The sequence below is a fragment of the Rhinatrema bivittatum genome, chromosome 7 (genome assembly GCF_901001135.1).
Source record: "Rhinatrema bivittatum chromosome 7, aRhiBiv1.1, whole genome shotgun sequence".
NCBI classification, from domain to species: domain Eukaryota; kingdom Metazoa; phylum Chordata; class Amphibia; order Gymnophiona; family Rhinatrematidae; genus Rhinatrema; species Rhinatrema bivittatum.
Window position 1 is genome coordinate 209,714,295 of NC_042621.1, and position 20,669 is coordinate 209,734,963.

The 20,669-nt window shown below is 44.4% G+C and overlaps 1 protein-coding gene across 1 annotated transcript in view; it reads left to right on the top strand.

Moving 5' to 3' along the window:
* Nucleotides 1-20,669, top strand: part of PCDH15 (protocadherin related 15) — a 2,056,285-nt gene that overhangs the window by 1,195,333 nt on the left and 840,283 nt on the right. The window lies entirely within an intron of this gene.

Genomic DNA, 20,669 nt, shown 5'->3' on the forward strand with positions numbered 1-20,669 from the left:
ATATTTGTGCATACTAAATGAAATTAGAATGCAATAATGTGATTGAGTACACTGTAACTCTGTTTAGTGTGCACTAAAACAAAAATGAACTGATAAAAACAAAAGGAATAATACAAATGAAACAATCTCCCCAAAAAGAATTCTCTAGCTGTATATCCCTAGCTTTGGGTATTGCATTTCTACTGCTCTTGTCCTTGCTCCCTGTCCTGTTAACACCAGCCTCCGATGGCTCTCCTGCCTTTTTCCCCTGCTTAAAAATAAGAGGAGAGGAACAGGTAATGGTGCCACATTCTCTCCCAATTTCAATTTCTTATGGCTTGAACTGGCTTTGACTTCTGTCTTCGTGCAGCTAAAAATGTCTCTTAAATTTAGGGCCAGGATTACATAAGAATATAAGAACATTAAGTAATTGCCATGCTGGGTCAGACCAAGGGTCCATCAAGTCCAGCATCCTGTTTCCAACAGAGGCCAAACCAGGCCACAAGAACCTGGCAATTACCCAAACACCAAGAAGATCCCATGCTACTGATGCAATTAATAGCAGTGGCTATTCCCTAAGGGGCGGATTTTAAGAGCCCTGCTCGCCGGTGAGCCTATTTTACATAGGCCTACCGGCGCGCGCAGAGCCCCGGGACTCGCGTAAGTCCAGGGGTTTTCTGAGGGGGGCGTGTCGGGGGGCGGGCCCGAACCGCGTGGCGTTTTCGGGGCGTGTCGGGAGCATTCCGGGGGCGGGCCCGGGGGCGTGGCCGCGCCCTCCGGACCCACCCCCAGGTCGCATCCCGGCGCGCTAGTGGCCCGCTGGCACGCAGGGATTTACGTCTCCCTCCGGGAGGTGTAAATCCCTCGACAAAGGTAAGTGGTGGGTTTAGACAGGGCTGGGCGGGTGGGTTAGGTAGGGGAAGGGAGGGGAAGGTGAGGGGAGGGCAAAAGAAAGTTCCCTCCGAGGCCGCTCCGATTTCGGAGCGGCCTCGGAGGGAACGGGGGTAGGCTGCGCGGCTCGGCGCGCGCCGGCTATACAGAATTGATAGCCTTGCGCGCGCCGATCCAGGATTTTAGCGGATACGCGCGGCTACACGCGTATCTACTAAAATCCCGCGTACTTTTGCTTGACCTGATGCGCCAGCAAAAGTACGCCAAATCGTGCGGTTTGAAAATCTACCCCTAAGTAAACTTGATTAATAGCAGTTAATGGACTTTTTCTTGCTGCTAATAATACTGCTGTACTTCTCACAGGCTGGGCTGGCTCTTCAGTAACACCCAATCTTCTAGTCCTGTCATTTCCTCCTCTGACCTTTCCTCACAATTGCTTGATAGAATTTGAAGTACCTACTAGGGATGTGCAGAGCAAAATTTTATGTTCATATTTTTTATGTCCGAAAGGGGGTCCCACTTGCGGCCAATATGAACATAAAAAAAATCCAATGAGTTGGGTATATGTACATATGTGCAAAAAAAAAAATTAAACCCCCTCACCCTCCTTAATCCCCCCCCCAGACTTACCACAACTCCCTGGTGATCGAGCGAGGAGTGAGGACGTCATTTCTGCAATCCTTGGCGAGAAGCATGTGACGTCGGTGGCACGTCGAGTGACGCGGCGTCACGTGATTCCCGGCTCGTTCGCGCCGGACGGCTCGTTCGGCCCAAAAAGAACTTTTGGCCAGCTTGGGGGGGGCCTCCTGACCCCCCCAAGCTGGCCAAAAGTTCTTTTTGGGCCGAACGAGCCGTCCGGCGCGAACGAGCCGGGAATCACGTGGCGCCGCATCACTCAGACGCGACGTCACGTGATTCCCGGCAAGTTCGCGCCGGACGGCTCGTTCGGCCCAAAAAGAACTTTTGGCCAGCTTGGGGGGGCCTCCTGACCCCCCCAAGCTGGCCAAAAGTTCTTTTTGGGCCGAACGAGCCGTCCGGCGCGAACTTGCCGGGAATCACGTGACGTCGCATCTGAGTGACGCGGCGCAACGTGATTCCCGGCTCGTTCGCGCCGGACGGCTCGTTCGGCCCAAAAAGAACTTTTGGCCAGCTTGGGGGGGTCAGGAGGCCCCCCCAAGCTGGCCAAAAGTTCTTTTTGGGCCGAACGAGCCGTCCGGCGCGAACGAGCCGGGAATCACGTGACGCCGGCGTCACTCGACGTGCCGCCGACGTCACATGCTTCTCGCCAAGGATTGCAGAAATGGCGTCCTCACTCCTCGCTCCATCACCAGGGAGTTGTGGTAAGTCGGGGGGGGGGGGATTAAGGAGGGTGAGGGGGTTTATATTTTTATTTTGGCTCAACAATCGCGATTTCCCACATATCGAACATATCTATGTTCGATATGTGGGAAATCCGATCGTTTATGTCGAATCAATTTTTTAAGTAAAAAAAAAATATGAGTTGCGTTTTACTAATGCGGTCAATCCGAATGCACACCCCTAGTACCTACTGTGGATTTTAATTTCACAAAAAAATGTATTGATACCATACTAGCACTCATAATTCCACTCTTGCTGAATGAATACATCTGTAATACACAATCAAGTTCACAGACTGAGTTCCCTTTAGTGCTCAGCAAGCACTGCCAACTTGCCAAACAGAGGACTCATTTACTAAGCATTTTTCCCTTAGTCACAGTATGGGAGAAAAGCTTTATTAAATTAGGCCCAGAGTTAGCAGCTTGCTAGTACATAAACTCAATCTCTGTCTTTCTATGGATATCTCTTACAGTGTGTGCAAAAAGGTCTCTGTTTTACTTACACACACACACAAGCATATACAGTATATGTTTGTGTACTGCTGACAGAATTCTTTTGTACACACACACACTAAAAGTACTTTAGAAAAGAACCAGCAAAGGCTGGCAAGACTGTGTATCTGTTCAATCTGTCTGTATTGCAGTCTGCTCAGCTGATTTATGTCAGACAGATGGAGACACAAAAAAATAATCAGTCTTTACTGGCTGGTAGTGTGTTAATCTCCAGTCCTATCCTACTCCTCTGTCTCTTTATTACAGTCAGTGAGAGCACTGACTGCAGCAATGAAGCAAATGCCAATGCCATCTTTTTAAAAGCTTTTCTTCCACAAGAGAGATTCTGAATGCACAACTTGTTTCTGCAAAATCCAGCAAAGTATATGGAGGGTTTTTGCGCATGCTTAGACCTTTCAGTGGGAGGACATCATTGTCAGTTGATCTAGACAGCAACCAAAGGCTAGTTAAAAAATGCTTCACTTTACTTGGTCCTCTATTCTATTTCATTAGGTCTCCTACCTATAGCAACAAACCCTTGCCTGTGTGACGTAGCAGTCAATGAGACTGCTACGTCACACAGGCAAGGGTTTGTTGCTATAGTTACCACTTAGTTCCTGCTGCTTTTTTCAGTTTAGCTATAGACTTGAATATGCCTTAAACCTCAGTGGGAAACATAAATGAATGAAATGGAGAATTTTTGTTAACATTTATGGGCATCCTCTATTCAATTTCAGCTCACAAATGAACAAAAATAGACTCATTTTGTTGCAGTTTACCCATGTTTTTCATACAAATTCACACCTTATGATTTAATGAACTAGTGTGGTATCTTTAGAAAATTGCATCTCTGAAGAAAAAATTGCTTATATATATTGTTCTGTTTTATAAATCATATTGATGTGACAGTTCTAGGATTCAGGAGTAGAGGATAAAAGTACAACAAATAACTTAGTAGAACATAGAAAATATCTTGAGATATGACTATTTTTACTGGTCTTCATCTCTGAAGCAGAAGTTATCACAAGGAAGTTTAAGCTTTCTAGAGAGAGCAGTTAAATTGGTTGAGAGAATACAATTTTCTAATTTTTATAGATAGCTGAGAGAAGGGTCAAGTTATGGCAGAGGAACAATGTGATATCTTACTGCATTTTTCACTATCTCTCTTCTGCTGTCTTTTTTCTGACTCCCATTTTCCTCCCTCCCCCCCAAAAAAACATATTTTTCATCTCCCACACTAATTGGCAAGTATTATATATATTTTTTTACAGTAAAGAAAATATTGTAAAAATATTTCAAAACCATTAATATGCCCTATATGTCACCCTCAGATGCTAATTGGACCACAAACATATTTAACATTAATTTACTGTCTAGTCTATTGCTAGTCTACTATAAAATATAAAAATGTATATTCCAGTAAAAGCTGTGTCCTTTTCCTATTCCAAAGTAACTAGTGATTTTGCTGACTACCAGTGTCTATCCTGTAACTTGCTTCTGGTTTGATTTATTAAAGTATGGGATAGAAGTAAACACTTGATAAATGAGGTCCATTGTTTGAAAGAAAGAAAAATTGGAGGAATCTCAATCCTCAAGAAACACCAATTTCAAGTTCTTTAATCAAGCCACCTTTTTTGTTATTTATTTTTAGTTATTTCAGAGAGAAATGGAGGCGGGTCACAGTTTTATTTCTTTACTACTGCTGCCTCATAGACGGGTTCTTTTTAATCTGAGAGGCTCATCTTTTTTCAAACTGTTAAAGTGGGTTAAACCTTGTATGTGGCCAGAAGCATATATTTCCTTAATGTAAATCGTGATCTGCAATCCTTGATCTAAATTACAGTCAGAGTAGAAGAGTAGACTAGTTGTTAGAGCAGCAAACTGTGTGAACCAAAGGAAGCCAGTTTTCAAATCGTACTAACACATCTTGTGACCTTGGGCAAGCCACTTTACCATTCATTGCCTCAGGTACAAACTAAAAGACTGATTTTCTACCATTCTGCTTCTATGGGGAATGCTTAGTATATCAGGCCCTTACATTGTAAGCCCTCTGGGAATAGGAATACATTTACAATACCTGAATGTAATCTGATTTGAAGTCTCATGAATGGTGGGCTAAAATTTAAAAAAAAATAAAGGCCAGGACCTGGACGACCCCATGGAACTGCAAACTGCTGCTGGTGGAGAGGCCAGGCTCCACTCGTGAAAATCAAGAGGTGACAAAGTATGTGGGGGAGGGGACTGAGTGAGTGAGAAGGAAGGAGGGCTGAATGAAAGAGAAGAGGAGAGAGGGAGGTTAAAGGGAGGGGTGAGGTGAGAGGTAAGAGATGGGTTAAGAGTAAAGGGAGGGAGGTGAAAACAGTGAGGCAATGGTTGAGTAAGGAGGGTGAGAAAGAAGGAAAAGTTAGTGAGAATGAAGGGATAAATGAGAAGGGAGGAAGGGAGAGTGGAGGGGAGGAGAGGAGAAAGTAAGAGAAGGAAGGGTGAGAGGAAGGAGGGAGATTAAAGACAGAAAGATGAGAAGGAAGGGGAGTGGGTGGGGAGAAAAAGAGTGAATGGTAGGAGGGAGGGAGAGAGAGTGAGAGGAGAGGACTGAGAATGAGGAAAGGAAAGATGTGTGAGAGAGAGCACCATACACACTCAAAGGACAAAAGTAGGGGTCAGGATTCCCAGTTGTGTGGCTCAATTGCCTACTTCAGAGAAATCTAGAAATATTATGACTGATATTTATTGAGTCCCCATCTACTATTTTCTCACTTTCCTATGACTTAAAATTAATGAACAGGCCAGACATGATTTGATCCCTTACTTCCGCAAAATCTGAGAAGAATATCCCCCTTCCAATCCCCTCAGTGATGTGAAATGTCTTATGTGGCCCTCCTGTCCCCTGAAAAGTTTGGGTACAAGTTACAAATCTTGAAAGTTGAAAAATCCCAAGGTCTATATTTGAATGCCATTTAGGGGGTTATTTTCTAAAGCTATCGCATGTGTGCGTTAGCTAGATAGCTAACGCACGTGTGCAATAGCTAGCTCGGGGCAGAGTCAGCCCCGGAAGAGGAGGAGTCTGGGTGGCACTGGGGCCGACGCCGCAAAGACTGCACTGACAGCAAAAGGTAGGGATGTGCAGCAGGGACGGATTCATCCCATTCGGGATTCGGATTCGTAGGGGCCCGCATCCATTCCCGGGGGCCCCCGATCCATTCATAAGTCAAAAATATATTTGTTGCCCCCCCAAAAAAAACCCCATCCCAACCCTTTAAAGTTATTTATCTACAACCCCCCACCCTCCTGATCCCCCTCCCCCCAAGACTTGCCAAAAATCCCTGGCAAGTCTTGTGGGGGACACCATCCCAACCCTTTAAAGTTATTTATCTACAACCCCCCACCCTCCTGACCCCCCCCCCCCAAGACCCGAGTGCAGGAGATCGCTCCAGGACCCCAGCTGGACCACCAGGGACTTTTGGCAAGTCTTGGGGGGGGGGACCAGGAGGGTGGGGGTTGTAGATAAATAACTTTAAAGAGTTGATATGGAGTCCCCACCCCAAGACTTGCCAAAAGTCCCTGGTGGTCCAGCGGGGGTCCTGGAGCAATCTCCTGCACACCTTTGTCCTTACTATGTCACAGGGACTATCGGCGCCATTTTGAATACCGGCAGCCGACAGCCCGAGTGCAGGAGATCACACAACCCCTCACCCTCCTGACCCCCCCCCCCCAAGACTTGCCAAAAGTACCTGGTGGTACGAGTGCAGGAGATCGCTCCAGGAACCCCGCTGGACCACCAGGTACTTTTGGCAAGTCTTGGGGGGGGGGGGGCGGGTCAGGAGGGTGAGGGGTTGTGTGATCTCCTGCACTCGGGCTGTCGGCTGCCGGTATTCAAAATGATGCCGATTGCCCCTGTGACATAGTAAGGGCAAAGGCTATAGTAAGGGCACACGGGTCCTTGGGCGGAGGTCAGGAGTCCCCCCCCCCCACAAGACTTGCCAAAAGTCCCTGGTGGTCCAGGAGTGATCTCCTGCACATGGGTCGTCAGCTGCCGGTATTCAGAATGGCACCGATAGCCTTTGCCCTTACTATGTCACAGGGGCTATCGGCGACATTTTGAATACTGGCAGCCAACAGCCCAAGTGCAGGAGATCACTCCAGGAACCCCGCTGGACCACCAGGGACTTTTGGCAAGTCTTGGGGGATCAGGAGGGTGGGGGGCCTATTCATTGGTGATCCGTTGTATTTGTGGGGGTTCGCCATACGTTTTGGAACCCCCATGAATACAACGAATATGGCATACCCCTAACGAAAGGTAAGCAACTTTATCGCTGTCAGTTTCGCGCCGAATAACTAGTTATTTGGCACAACACCGGCAGCAATCGCACCGCGGAGTTGCGATCCCTGCCTGCTAGCGCAGGACCGCCCCCGCTTCACCCCCCCTGCCCCTCGTTACTGCGGGATTCACTATGCCTTGTGGCATTAGTGAATCTAGCCCTTAGACAGATAACATAATAGTTATCTTCCTAAATATTTATATTTATCCCTTATCTGGTTAATTCTGCCATGTAACTAATTACCCAGCTAAAATTTAGCCAGAGAATTTGGGGGTATTCAAGGCAAGAATGGAGTTAGCTGAATAAGTAACCAGCTAGGATAACTTATCCAGCTAAGTCTGGATAGTTCGTAGGGCTGTCCTAAAGTTAGCTGGTTATACATAGCCAGCTAACTTTGAGATAGCCGGTATATTAAGTAGTGTGGCTGTACCGCTGAATATACACCACTAGTTAGCCAGTTATGTATAACTAACTAGCACAGCCACATGTTGGCTGAATATGGACTTCACACTCTCTTCAGTATGTTGAATATGTTAAAAGTGGTTGCATCAGGAAAATGAATTTACTGAATAGGGAAGGGAAGGATTTTTTCAGAATATGCATTGGTATTTGGTGAAATATTTTCATTTTATTTGCTTTTTACATACATACTGAAACCCTTCAAATACCAACCTATTTTATCCTGTCTTAGTTATGAGAAATTGAAGCTCAGACAATTCCTGCAGCACATAACTTCAGTCATTTTAATTGGCATATTTTTGATCTCTGTAATTTCTTTTCCTGACTTTTCATATTGCTTTTCTCTTTCTTTTATCCTCCACTTTCTTTTACTATATCTGAAAGGAGCATCTTTAAATTTTCAAAGAATTCCTAAATTTTTAAATTCAATTTGTTTCTCTCTTCAGGCCCTTATTAAAGAGAAAGTACTGCTTTTAGCCCAGCATTAAAGGACATTCTCCTTTTTATCTATTACTTCTCATTATTTCCTTCTTCCTCATTTAATAACTCTTTTACTATTTTAACTTTAGCTATCACTTTTTAAATACTTTCGTTAACACTCAGACTGATCTTGAGAGGGACAGTGGCAGATTGATACACTGGTGCCTTCTTCCAGGCTCTGGGGACACTGCAGCTGCTGCCTTCTAGGCATGCAACTTCACTGCAACTTCCTCCTTCCAGTTGTGCCTTCTTCCAGATTGTAAGGCCATTGAGACCACCTTCTGGCAATTCCACTCACCTACTTTGGCCCTACAGGGCCACAGCCACTGCCTCCTTCTTCCGGATCTGAGGACCCCCACAGAGAAAAAGTGCTGATACTATGTACCAGCAGAATAAAAAGCCCTGTTGGTGCCCTATGCAAAATTATCATAATTAAAGGAGAGAAACAATTAAAATGAGTTTCACTTTTCGTGCTCAATAACACATGTTTGTGTTGCCTTTTCATAGCATTTGGTACTTGATTCCAGTTCATTATATTCTTCTCTCAAAGTCTTATCCAATATTGTCTTTAGGAATTATACTTAAAGGGGAAATGCAACTAAAATTAATTTTGCATTTTACATGTTTCCCATGAATGTGAATATCAGTACAGTTCTAAACCAAACTTTGGAACATAATCTAGCCTCTCTGTGGGTAAAAGTGCAAATGCTGTGTGACTGCATGTCTTTTCCTGCTGTGAAAAGTATGCAGGTACTGAATGTAATCCTAAAAGACGGGGGAAGTTGGAGCACTGATAGTATGTGTAAACATTAAACTTGCCTTTTCTTCTTGTTAATTCTGATGAGCCCATCCATTAGTATAAGGAAGAAAAGAAATGAATACAAATATTTTATTTGTTTTTTTTATTAGGTTTTCCATTATTAGCATATGATTTAAAAAAGTTAAATTGAAATGGGCAAACAATTTCACAGCAGTCAACAAGGAAATATTTTGTACTTTACTGAATAATCTAAACACTTTAGTACTGCTAATACTTTATAAACCTGCCTGAAGACTCCTGCCACTCCAGTTTAGCTGCTAACCTTCCAGCATCTGTCTTATAGCTGTTAGAATATTGTATGTGGTATGGGGGCTATCCATCACATGGATGTACAGCACAGCCCATCTGCACCCTGATCCTCAGTCCACACTATAGGTCTTGACTGCCCCTGCTTCAGTCAGGTCTCACCAAGGCACTGACAGGGAGCATGTGTAGTGTTTGCACTGGTTTGGATATCACTGGCAAAATATATGCTGCTCTCCTCTGCTTTAGCCAGCTGAGCATGCATGCAACTATGGCACTGGATGTACAGGGTGGAAATAACGTACCTTCTAAATGTAGTCCTAGAGGACACTTTGTATTTGAGGGCTAACACATGCAGCAGATACTTAAAGTCACTTTCTCCATTACCTGCAGGGCTGGTCAACCAGGTCAAATATTTCCTTGTTGCTCCTGATTACTGTTTTTTATGCTGCCTGCCTCATGCCCTGAGACAGTTTATTTATTTATTATTTATCTACTTATTTACTTGCTCACTTGAAAAAAAAATAGTATTTCACAGCCACCAAGATTTGGGGCAGGTAACGATCAAACATACATAAAATAGAATAAAAACAAATATGCAGACATATCCAAACACAGACCTTGTAAGCAACTGAGTAATCAGTAGCTTCTCTTAACCAAGGCAGGCAATATAGTTGCTTCTCCTGTCAAAAGTACTGTGTGCAGACTATTATATAGAGGGGCCTAGTCGGTGGTACAATTTAAGCTGAAGGCAGTTGAAAAAAAGATGTTTTAAGAGCCTTCTTAAATTCCTTAGCATCATTCATTGTTCAAAGTGGCTGAGGCAATGAGTTCCACGAAGTGGGGGCCAGCTCTGGGAAAAGCTTTTTCGCTTGAGATAGAGCCTTGCCCCTTGCAGAGAGGGAATTTCCAGAAGCACTTGAGATGCTGATCGTAGTGCTCTAGTTGGAGTGTTCAGTTTGAGAGTGCTGCTAATCCAGGATTATGAAACATGGTGTATAACGTTCCAATCTGTATTGGAAGCCAATATAAAGACTCAAGATTTAGCGTGATGTATTTTCTGATATTAGTACCGGTTAGCAGATGGATGGCAGAATTTTGGATTATTTGTAGTGGCCTGTGAGTGTTATATGACAGTCCAGCATAAAGTGTATTACGGTAGTCAAGAAATATAGTGATGAATGATTAAAGCCCTGTCCTGAATGAGTCTGGCTTGAGCAAGGGATTCAGGTGTCAGAGGAGATGTAATTTATAGAATGAGGACTGAGTTACTGTCTTAATATGTGGTCGCATTGAGAGGGAACAGTTGAGTAGTACACCAAGGTTACAGGCAGATTCTGTAATTGATATAGAAAGTAGGGATGTGAATCGTTTTCCATATCGTCTTAACGATAGAAATCGTGTGGCAGGGCAAGAAAATCGTCTTAGGCACGATTTTTTAGTTAAAAAATCGTTAAAAATCGTTTTTTCCGATTAGTGCGCACTAACTCGAGTTAGTGCGCACTAACGGGAGTTAGTGCGCACTAACTGAAAATGATACAAATTGACACTTTTCAGGTCAGTTAAGGTCAGTTTAGGAATGAATATGTATTCCTATTGGCTGCCCTCTTATTTATTCATGTTACCAAGTTTCCTACTGACAGTATATGGGGGATGGGAAATGGAAACAGTTGGTAGCTTGACAAAACAAGTTCTAGTCAATGTGACTAGAACTTGTGCCCTAACCCTGATACCAGGGGTATTGTGATCTTCCTGCACACAGTGCCCTATCCCTATTAATACCAGGAGTCTTGTGATCTTCCTGCACACAGTGCCCTATCCCTAATACCAGGGGTGTTGTGATCTTCCTGCACACAGTGCCCTATTCCTGATACTGGGGGTGTTGTGATCTTCCTGCACACAGTGCCCTATTCCTGATACCGGGGGTGTTGTGATCTTCTTGCACACATCCCGATATCAGGGATAGGGCACTGCATGCAGGAAGATCACAACACTCCTGGTATTAATAGGGATAGGGCACTGCATGCAGGAAGATCACAATACCCCGGAGGAGTGAGGGTCAGGCAGCTCCCCCCTGTCTGTGAAGCCAGCCTCTCACTAGTAATGCAGGGAGGGAGCTGTCTCAGACTTCACCATCCTCCCCCCCCCCCCTTACCCACACACCATTCACTAGCTGGGACATGGGGGAAGTCAGGAGTGAGGGTCAGGCAGCTCCCCCCTGTCTGTGAAGCCAGCCTCTCACTAGTAATGCAGGGAGGGAGCTGTCTCAGACTTCACCATCCACCCCCCCCCCCCCCTCACCCACACACCATTCACTAGCTGGGACATGGGGGAAGTCAGGAGTGAGGGACAGGCAGCTCCCCCCTGTCTGTGAAGCCAGCCTCTCACTAGTAATGCAGGGAGGGAGCTGTCTCAGACTTCACCATCCTCCCCCCCCCTCACCCACACACAATTCACTAGCTGGGACATGGGGGAAGTCAGGAGTGAGGGTCAGGCAGCTCCCCCCTGTCTGCGAAGCCAGCCTCTCACTAGTAATGCAGGGAGGGAGCTGTCTCAGACTTCACCATCCTCCCCCCCCCCTCACCCACACACCATTCACTAGCTGGGACATGGGGGAAGTCAGGAGTGAGGGTCAGGCAGCTCCCCCCTGTCTGTGAAGCCAGCCTCTCACTAGTAATGCAGGGAGGGAGCTGTCTCAGACTTCACCATCCACCCCCCCCCCTCACCCACACACCATTCACTAGCTGGGACATGGGGGAAGTCAGGAGTGAGGGACAGGCAGCTCCCCCCTGTCTGTGAAGCCAGCCTCTCACTAGTAATGCTGGGAGGGAGCTATCTCAGACTTCACCATCCTCCCCCCCCCCCCTCACCCACACACCATTCACTAGCTGGGACATGGGGAAAGTCAGGAGTGAGGGTCAGGCAGCTCCCCCCTGTCTGCGAAGCCAGCCTCTCACTAGTAATGCAGGGAGGGAGCTGTCTCAGACTTCACCATCCTCCCCCCCCCCTCACCCACACACCATTCACTAGCTGGGACATGGGGGAAGTCAGGAGTGAGGGTCAGGCAGCTCCCCCCTGTCTGTGAAGCCAGCCTCTCACTAGTAATGCAGGAAGGGAGCTGTCTCAGACTTCACCATCCTCCCCCCCCCCCCTCACCCACACACCATTCACTAGCTGGGACATGGGGGAAGTCAGGAGTGAGGGTAAGGCAGCTCCCCCCTGTCTGTGAAGCCAGCCTCTCACTAGTAATGCAGGGAGGGAGCTGTCTCAGACTGGTATCAGGGTTAGGGCACTGTGTGCAGGAAGATCACAACACTCCTGGTATTAATAGGGATAGGGCACTGTAAGAGATGACTGTAGTAGATTGAATAAAGATCTGATGTTTCTGCTCTCCTCACACCAAACAAAAACAACACACAAGCAGAGAAGCCCTTCTTACAAAGCTGAGCTAGTGAGTTAAGTAGGAGGAAAAGTAAACATACTGGTGCCAGTTGTGGCTACTTAAAAAATACACTTACCAACAATCAATTACATATATTTGAACTGTGTACAGTTCCAGCCAGGACCACCTTTCTAAAATGCACAGTGATTGGCAAATTCAACATGCACTAGCATTTCAGGTGCCTGCTAACAAAAATAATAAACAAACAAGTTCTAGTCACGTGAGTGCTGATCATTACATTACTTTTTTTGTCAAGCTTCCAACTGTTTCCATTTCACATCCCCCCAACCATATTGGTAACATCAATAGATAAGAGCACAGCCAGCCAATAGGAATACATACATACATATTCATTCCTAAGTGACCTTTACTGACCTGGGAAGTGTGAACACTTTGTTTCATTTTCTGTTGGTGTTCGTTAGTTTCCAGTTCCATTTCCCATCCCCCCAACCATCACCTCAGTGGTAACCTTGGTAATATCAATAGATAAGAGGGCAGCCAGCCAATAGGAACACATATTCATTCCTAACTGACCTTCAGTGACCTGGAAAGTGTTTATTTGTATCATTTTCAGTTAGTGCGCACTAATCGAGTTAGTGCGCACTAACTCCCGTTAGTGCGCACTAACTCGAGTTAGTGTGCACTAACACGATTTAACGATTTTTAACGATAAATCGTTAGAATTTCTATTGTATCGTGTTCTATAACGATTTAAGACGATATAAACATTATCGGATGATAATTTTAATCGTTGAAAAACGATTCACATCCCTAGGGAGTCAAACTGTAGAGGAGGAGGAATGTCAAATGAAAAAGAACTGCCTAATATCATCACCGCCCCATTTCCTCCATGGTGGATTGCCAATACAGGCTGTCCTGCCACCCAAGTGCTGGAAGGGGTTATGGTATCAGCTTGGGGAAAATTCTTTTCCTTTTTACCTCCTTTCCTCCGTCTTTTATTTTGAGTGGTAGAAGACCCGAGGCTAGAACTACCACCCTCCCTGATTCCAGTTCTAACGAGTGCTGCTTCTGCAGGTGATTCTTACTAGCAATTGTCAGATACCCCACTTGCATGCCTCAACTGATATCCTTACTGCAGTGAATACACTGAGCAAATTGCAGTCTCTTCCTCCCTCACTTTAAATTGCCTCCAGATTAGGGATGTCTTCCTCAATCTCTTCTCTGTATTTGGAACTGAGGTTGAAAGCAGATTCGAGGAAAAATTCCAGGGGATCTCTCACACTGTCTGCTCTGCCCAGGAGTTGCTTTCAACACCATCCGCATTATCTATTTTCCTCATCACTGTACCAGAAGCTAACTGGGTCATTCATCGAAATGCATTATGGCATTAATGCATGCATTATTGTTCATAATGCAAGGCACAAATGCAAATTTTTGGGAGGGGTGGGATCTGGGAGGAGTTTGGATAGGAATTAGTTAAATGAGGGATATTATCACACTGTGCGATAGCATAATGCATGCTATTGCATGGTTTTAATGCCAGAAATGAGAACATCTTTTTTCCTGGCATTAGACTGAAATATACGCATAACACAATTTATGATAAACTTTTGGAATTGCATTTTGGCCATTTCTGGGCTGAGGGAGGGAGAGAGAGAGAAAGAAAGAGAGAGAGAGCGAGCCTCTGGGGTGGGCCTCACTGTGTGCACCTATTTATTTCTCTACAGGAGGGCCATCTAATAGGTCGAGGTGAGGTGTTGGTGGTGGTTTAGGTTTAGGGGCCAGTTTCACATGTAGAGTGAGATGTACGAACAGCACAGTACACCTTGGTAAAGATTTGACAAAATTTGGAGTGAGAAACGTCTCACAAAGATGAAATTTTGTATTATGTTATCTCACTCTAGCTTGATGGTACCCTGTTATAGAGTCCATCAAGCTAGAGTGAGAGAACAAATAGAAATGCCATCTTTGTGATACTTTCTTCACTCCAAATGGTGTCAAATCTTCACCAAGGTGTACTGTTCATACATCTCACTCTAAGTGCGAAACTGGCCTCTAAACCCCACAAGCAACACCTCACCTCAACCTATTTGATGGCCCTCTTATAGAGATATAAATACTTTACTATGCGTGCCTTGTAGATAATATTTCTCTCTCTCTTTCTCAAAATAGGGATTAGTACAGCATATGCTAAGTTTACCAAACCATGCGGTAATACTGTTGCAAAGCAGTAAGATACCACATGGTGTAGTAATTCAAAAATTTCCATAAACACACCCCTTCTTGTTATGAATGCATTAGTTACACTTTTTGATGAATCTAGCTGTAAAAGACATTAATCCTCACAAAATTTTTTCAGCTATTAGCTCTTCAATTTCTGATTCAGGAAATCCCAGAAAAGATTCTTCCTCAGAATCAGTTGTTGATAATACTGCATCCATTGGCTTAGAAAACAGTAACCAATGTAGAGAAGCATGCCACTGGTTTTGGTTGTTGTACTTCTGCTTTCCAGTCCATACCCCTGCCCTGCAACTCCAGCCTTGGATGGCTCTCCCAACGTTTCCCTCTGCTCCAAAACAAGGGGGAGAGGAGCAGGCAGTGGTGGAACATGCTCTTCAAATTTCAGTTGCTTCTGCCTTTAGCTGCCTTAAACTCCTGCCATTCTGTGGGTAAGAAAGTATCTTTTCAGTTTAGAGGCAGGACTGCTACTTGGCTAGGCTGGCTCTACAGCAAATCCTCTACCCTTGCCAAGGTTGCTATTTCTTCCTTTGCCTTTTTATCTCAGTGGTATAATGGAATTTGAAGAGCCCACTGAGGGTTTGGATATCAAAAAAGAATGTATTCATTGTTAATGTACCTCTACTGCCAGTACCACTTTACTGTATGTGAAAATATCTGTCTCTCTCTCTCTCACACACACACACATGCTCACAGACACATATAATGGTATATGTGTATGCTATACAGTGTACTCCTTTTCCACACATACAAAAAAAAAAACCTGTTAGAAAATTAAACAGAAAAAACAAGGCTGGCAGCCTGGCAAGATTCTTCTTAACCTTTACCTGTTAACATGCTAACCTCACTGTACTGATCTAAACAGACAGAGCAAACCAATTCTTCAGTCCCCAGACTCCTACCTTTCCCCAATGAACAGAGAAAGCACAGTGTTACTTCCTCTGATTTTATGATAGAGTGAGACCTCTGAAGCAGAAAAGATCAGAACCAGCCCTTTACCAATACCAATGCCAACTTCAACAGTACCAATGCCTTTATTGAACAGTCTGGGAGCTTCTCAAAACCACATTCTACTCTACCAACTGTTAGAGAGGAAATAGTGTTTCTTGCACATGCTATGATCTTTCAGTGGGAGGACATCAGTATCACTTGATCAGATGGAAGCTATAGGCTTGTTGAAAAGGTGCTTCACCATGATTTGTCCTCCTTCTGGTCTCCTTGCCAACTTGTTATGCAGGTTAAAGTTATCAGTTAGATATTATACCTTTTTTTGTTTGCTTAGCATTGCCATAGTCTTGAATGGTAAACATAGACAATTGAAACAAAAATGTTTGTTTACATTCATGGAACCCCTTCATTTGATTCAGAGGTCCACAAATGAAATGAAAATAGACTCATGTGTTGCATTTTATCCATTTGTTTCAAACAAATGCAATTGAATAATGATCAGTCAGTACATTACTAAATCAAAAACATAAGGGGGCCAATATAACTTGTCCATTATATTCAGTGGTATAAACTTCCTAGTGACTATACTTGCTTAGAGTTCTCCAGCTACACATAGCCAGATAATGTCAACCCTAACCACAGCCATTGATTGAATATAGTTGGTTAGGCTAAAGTTATCTAGCCTCATGTGACTGGATAACTTGCTACTTAACCAGATATATTCAGAGATATCCGGGTAAATAGTGTATCTGAGGAAAAAAAACCCCCAAAAACAAGTTGGTGGCCTCCTAGCCTGATGTCTACCCTCCACCACCACCACATGGATAAACCCCCTCCCCATGCCATGGTCCCCAAAACTAGGCATGCATGTGTAAATGTTAGAAAGTAGAAAGGTTCCAAAAAATCTGCAACCATCCTGGGTCTCCCCCCCCCCCCCTTTCCTGCGAAAAAAAAAATGATATTACCAGATTCCCTCCCCCACAGACAACCCCTCCCCCACCCCTGTCTGTCACCCTCCCACCAACCCATTACCTCCAAAAGCAGCCCTCTTCTCTGTGCCAGGATTGCTGTGCACAGCGATCCTGGCCTCTTTCAGAGTAACGTTGGCTATTACTTAGGTAATAACACTGAAAGTTTATGCTTATGGGCCAGCAGCGAGGCTCTGTAGGATGAGCATCATCAAAAACCAGTATGTTACTCTACATCATTCACAGCTGGCACCACAGTTGGAGGGGAAAGTTGGTCTTCCTTAAGATCAACATCCAGCTGCTGAATTTCCATGCAAGTGGCAGGAGATCTGAGTGAACAGCTCCTCTTAACCAATGCTCACATTTTTTTGTCCATGTTATTTTTGTGGGTGCCCTCTGTTCATTGTGAGGGGCCATGAATGAAACAAAAAAAAAAAAAAAAGCCTCATTCATCCTTTTTAACCCATGTGTTTGAAATGAATGAACATCCCTATTAGCCAGCTTCAGAAACAGAGGCTCAGGAATTGAAACCAAGGTCTAGCACACGGCAGGCTGCAGCACTGCTACTAAATCATAGTTAAGGCATTCTTGTTTGTTTTGTTATCTTAAAAAAAAAAATCAAATGAATGAGGCAAAACAGAATGAAAAAAAAACATTTTAAATTTGTTTGGTTTTTTTTAATTTTTAGGGAAAAACTGTTTGTTATAGCGATTAGACTTGAAAAAGGACTAAGGTGAAAAAATGTCTTATGAAAAGGGCTTTATAAATCTGAGGTAACCTATGCCCAGCCTAATATAAGAGTTGCTATAGCAACTACTGAATTTTGAATTGAATTGCAGAATGCAGCCAAACATGCATTAAAATGACCCCTGACAGCTTCTGTTATGGTCTTTCTGCTTTGACTTTTAGAGTTTTGTTTTCCTCTATTCTTTAACAAACACTTTACATGTCCTTTTTTCTTTCTAGTTCTTCCTACTTTTGGGTTACTTTTTTTTTATGTATGCTGTGAAATGGGTTTGAAGAAGTAAAAGGTTTCATGGAGGGGGAAAAAACCTGCTCAAGCAAACTTTTAAGTATTAGACTGTTTCTAATTTAATGTATGTTTAAATCCCTTGTTGCTGTAAAATCCATTGCCCTCATGCAGTATAGCAGTCTTATTTCAAAAGACATGTTGAGTAAGGCATATATTCAGCTGAAATCCACATACATTTAGGGACCTAACAAGCAGGCTCCTCAATTTAGGTCTGCTATTCATTTTCCCAGATTTAGGCTCCTAAATTAGGTATCTAGTTCTGAAAATCAGTGCTAATTCCTTAAATTTGTTTCCTCGCCCTAGCTCTGTTTCCATGCCACCCAATTTTAGGCTCCTAAATTTGAAAATATAACCAAATACAAAGAAAGCATCTCTAACATAAAGTCACTCTAGTCTCCAAAATGGGGAAGGGGGGGGGGAACCCCAACTGAGCTAAGAAAACTATTCAAACATCAGGATCTAAGTTGTATCATAAGTGAATCTGGAGAGAGACCTGGTGAGAGCCTTAGCTTTGAGCTTTATCCCTAATACATTTTGCCAAATGTGAAAGATCATAAAAAACAAATTTAATATTTTGGTACCTTAGAATAGATTTGCTAATATTTTTTTTAAGGAGCTCCAAGCCCTATTGCCTGGCTTTTAAACAACAAAAATGTCTTCCGTATCTCCCAAGTTATCCTAGACAAGTCAGGGAAAGGGTGCAGTCTCTGTCAATAAAATAATAAAGAATGATTCTGGAAGCAGAGCTTCAAAAAAAGATCCCTTCCCATTTTCAAAGCAAACACCACAATCAATTTTCTTCTAGCAAGAATTTCATCCTGGGAAGTCTCAAAGATAGCAGAAACATCTAAGCTATTCATAGATACCAACGGCTCAGGATGAGATGAGACAGACACCTGCATTAGGAGCAGGAGATGAGACATGATGAGAAGAGCCAGCAGCTGGACCATGACTGGAGACTGCATCAAGGAGGCTGGAGTATGAGCAGAACATTGAGGAGGGCTTTAGAACTCGGCAGCAGGTCAATAGTGGCAGATAGTAGATCATCCTATTCAACAAGCCGGCACAGAAACTCTCTAGTGAGGACAGGCCCAGCAGTTTTCTTCCATCTAGCTAGCACAGGAACTCTGTAGTGAGGATGGGCCCAGCACTCTTCTTCCATCTAGCTGGCCCAAGAACTCTCTCCAGAGGACAAGCCAGGTTCGCTCATCAGGTCTTTATTTATAGGCATTACAGGGCATGAAATGCAAAACTTCATGGCTCTTTGCCATGCCGTGGCTTGCCACTTGGGGGTGGCATGTCTTTTAGGGGCTTACTCCTGTTTCATCTGTCAGGCCGGGGACTGCTACATGGTATAGAGTCTTGGGATGCTGGGGAAGGCACTGATGGAGGCTTCGGCATTCTTTGGAGAATCAGGGTGAGGATGCTGGTGAGGTTATTTATTGAGCTAGCCACTGTGGTGAGAGCTTGTGTGTGGACACACAGGGCCTGGGTCTGCCTATTGACATCCCTCAGGCATATGAGCTCTGCCTGTATGTGTTGATGGTGACACCATGGCTCCTTTCCAGCCAGTCCAGCTATTCGTGCATTGAGGCATCACTCTGTGCTGGTGGTGGTGACAGAGCTGGTGCTGGTACTATGCTAGTCATGGCCAGAATGGAGGTTTAAGCCTCCAGAACTGGCATGAGGAGGCTGGTGAGCTGCTCTAGCTCAGTGTTTGCTGCCTCATGCTGGCCATGTGTTGTGCTGTAGTAAGATTGCACTGGCTCAACTGTGTGCCATTGCAGGCTAGGTTCCTCCAAGCAGCTTGGAAAGTTTAAACTCACATTCAGTGGGCTTGCTGAGCCAAGGGAGTGCAGGTTCTGGCTGTGTTCAGGAGGCTGCTGCTGTTCCTCCTCCTCCTCGCTGAACTGTATCTGAGAGTCCATAAGCAAGGAGGCATGGAAAAGTGCTGCAGCTTAGCTGGTCTTTGGCTTTTCACTACTGATTCCTGGGGCTTCACTGCTGGACCCTAGGGCTGTATGGCTGGGACCAGCAGAGTCCTGGGTGAGAGCTGTGGAAATAAAGAAGTCATAAGTACCAAAGCCAAGAGGAACACACATGGACCGTTTTGGCAATCAATGTGAGTATCTTATGCCAAATGATGTGCACAACTGTAGTAGTCGTGCCATTTACAGGCTCGCGTGGTGTCCAGCTGCTCAGCCATACCATTGAACATATCTGAACCCAGCCGTTGGGTGAGGTGCTCCTCCATGAGCATAAGAACATAAGAAAATGCCATACTGGGTCAGACCAAGGGTCCATCAAGCCCAGCATCCTCTTTCCAACAGTGGCCAATCCAGGCCATAAGAACCTGGCAAGTACCCAAAAACTAAGTCTATTCAATGTTACCATTGCTAATGGCAGTGGCTATTCTCTAAGTGAACTTAATAGCAGGTAATGGACTTCTCCTCCAAGAACTTATCCAATCCTTTTTTAAACACAGCTATACTAACTGCACTAACCACATCCTCTGGCAACAAATTCCAGAGTTTAATTGTGCGTTGAGTAAAAAAGAACTTTCTCTGATTAGTTTTAAATGTGCCCCATGCTAACTTCATGGAGTGCCCCCTAGTCTTTCTACTATCCGAAAGAGCAAATAACCGATTCACATCTACCCGTTCTAGACCTCTCATGATTTTAAACACCTCTATCATATCCCCCCTCAATCGTCTCTTCTCCAAGCTGAAAAGTCCTAACCTCTTTAGTCTTTCCTCATAGGGGAGTTGTTCCATTCCCCTTATCATTTTGGTTGCCCTTCTCTGTACCTTCTCCTTTGCAACTATATCTTTTTTGAGATGCGGCGACCAGAATTGTACACAGTATTCAAGGTGCCTCACCTTGGAGCGATACAGAGGCATTATGACATTTTCCGTTTTATTCACCATTCCCTTTCTAATAATTCTCAACATTCTGTTTGCTTTTTTGACCTCCGCAGCACACTGTACCGACTGCCGCAGCACACTGTACTGACGATTTCAATGTGTTCTGCATGTGCA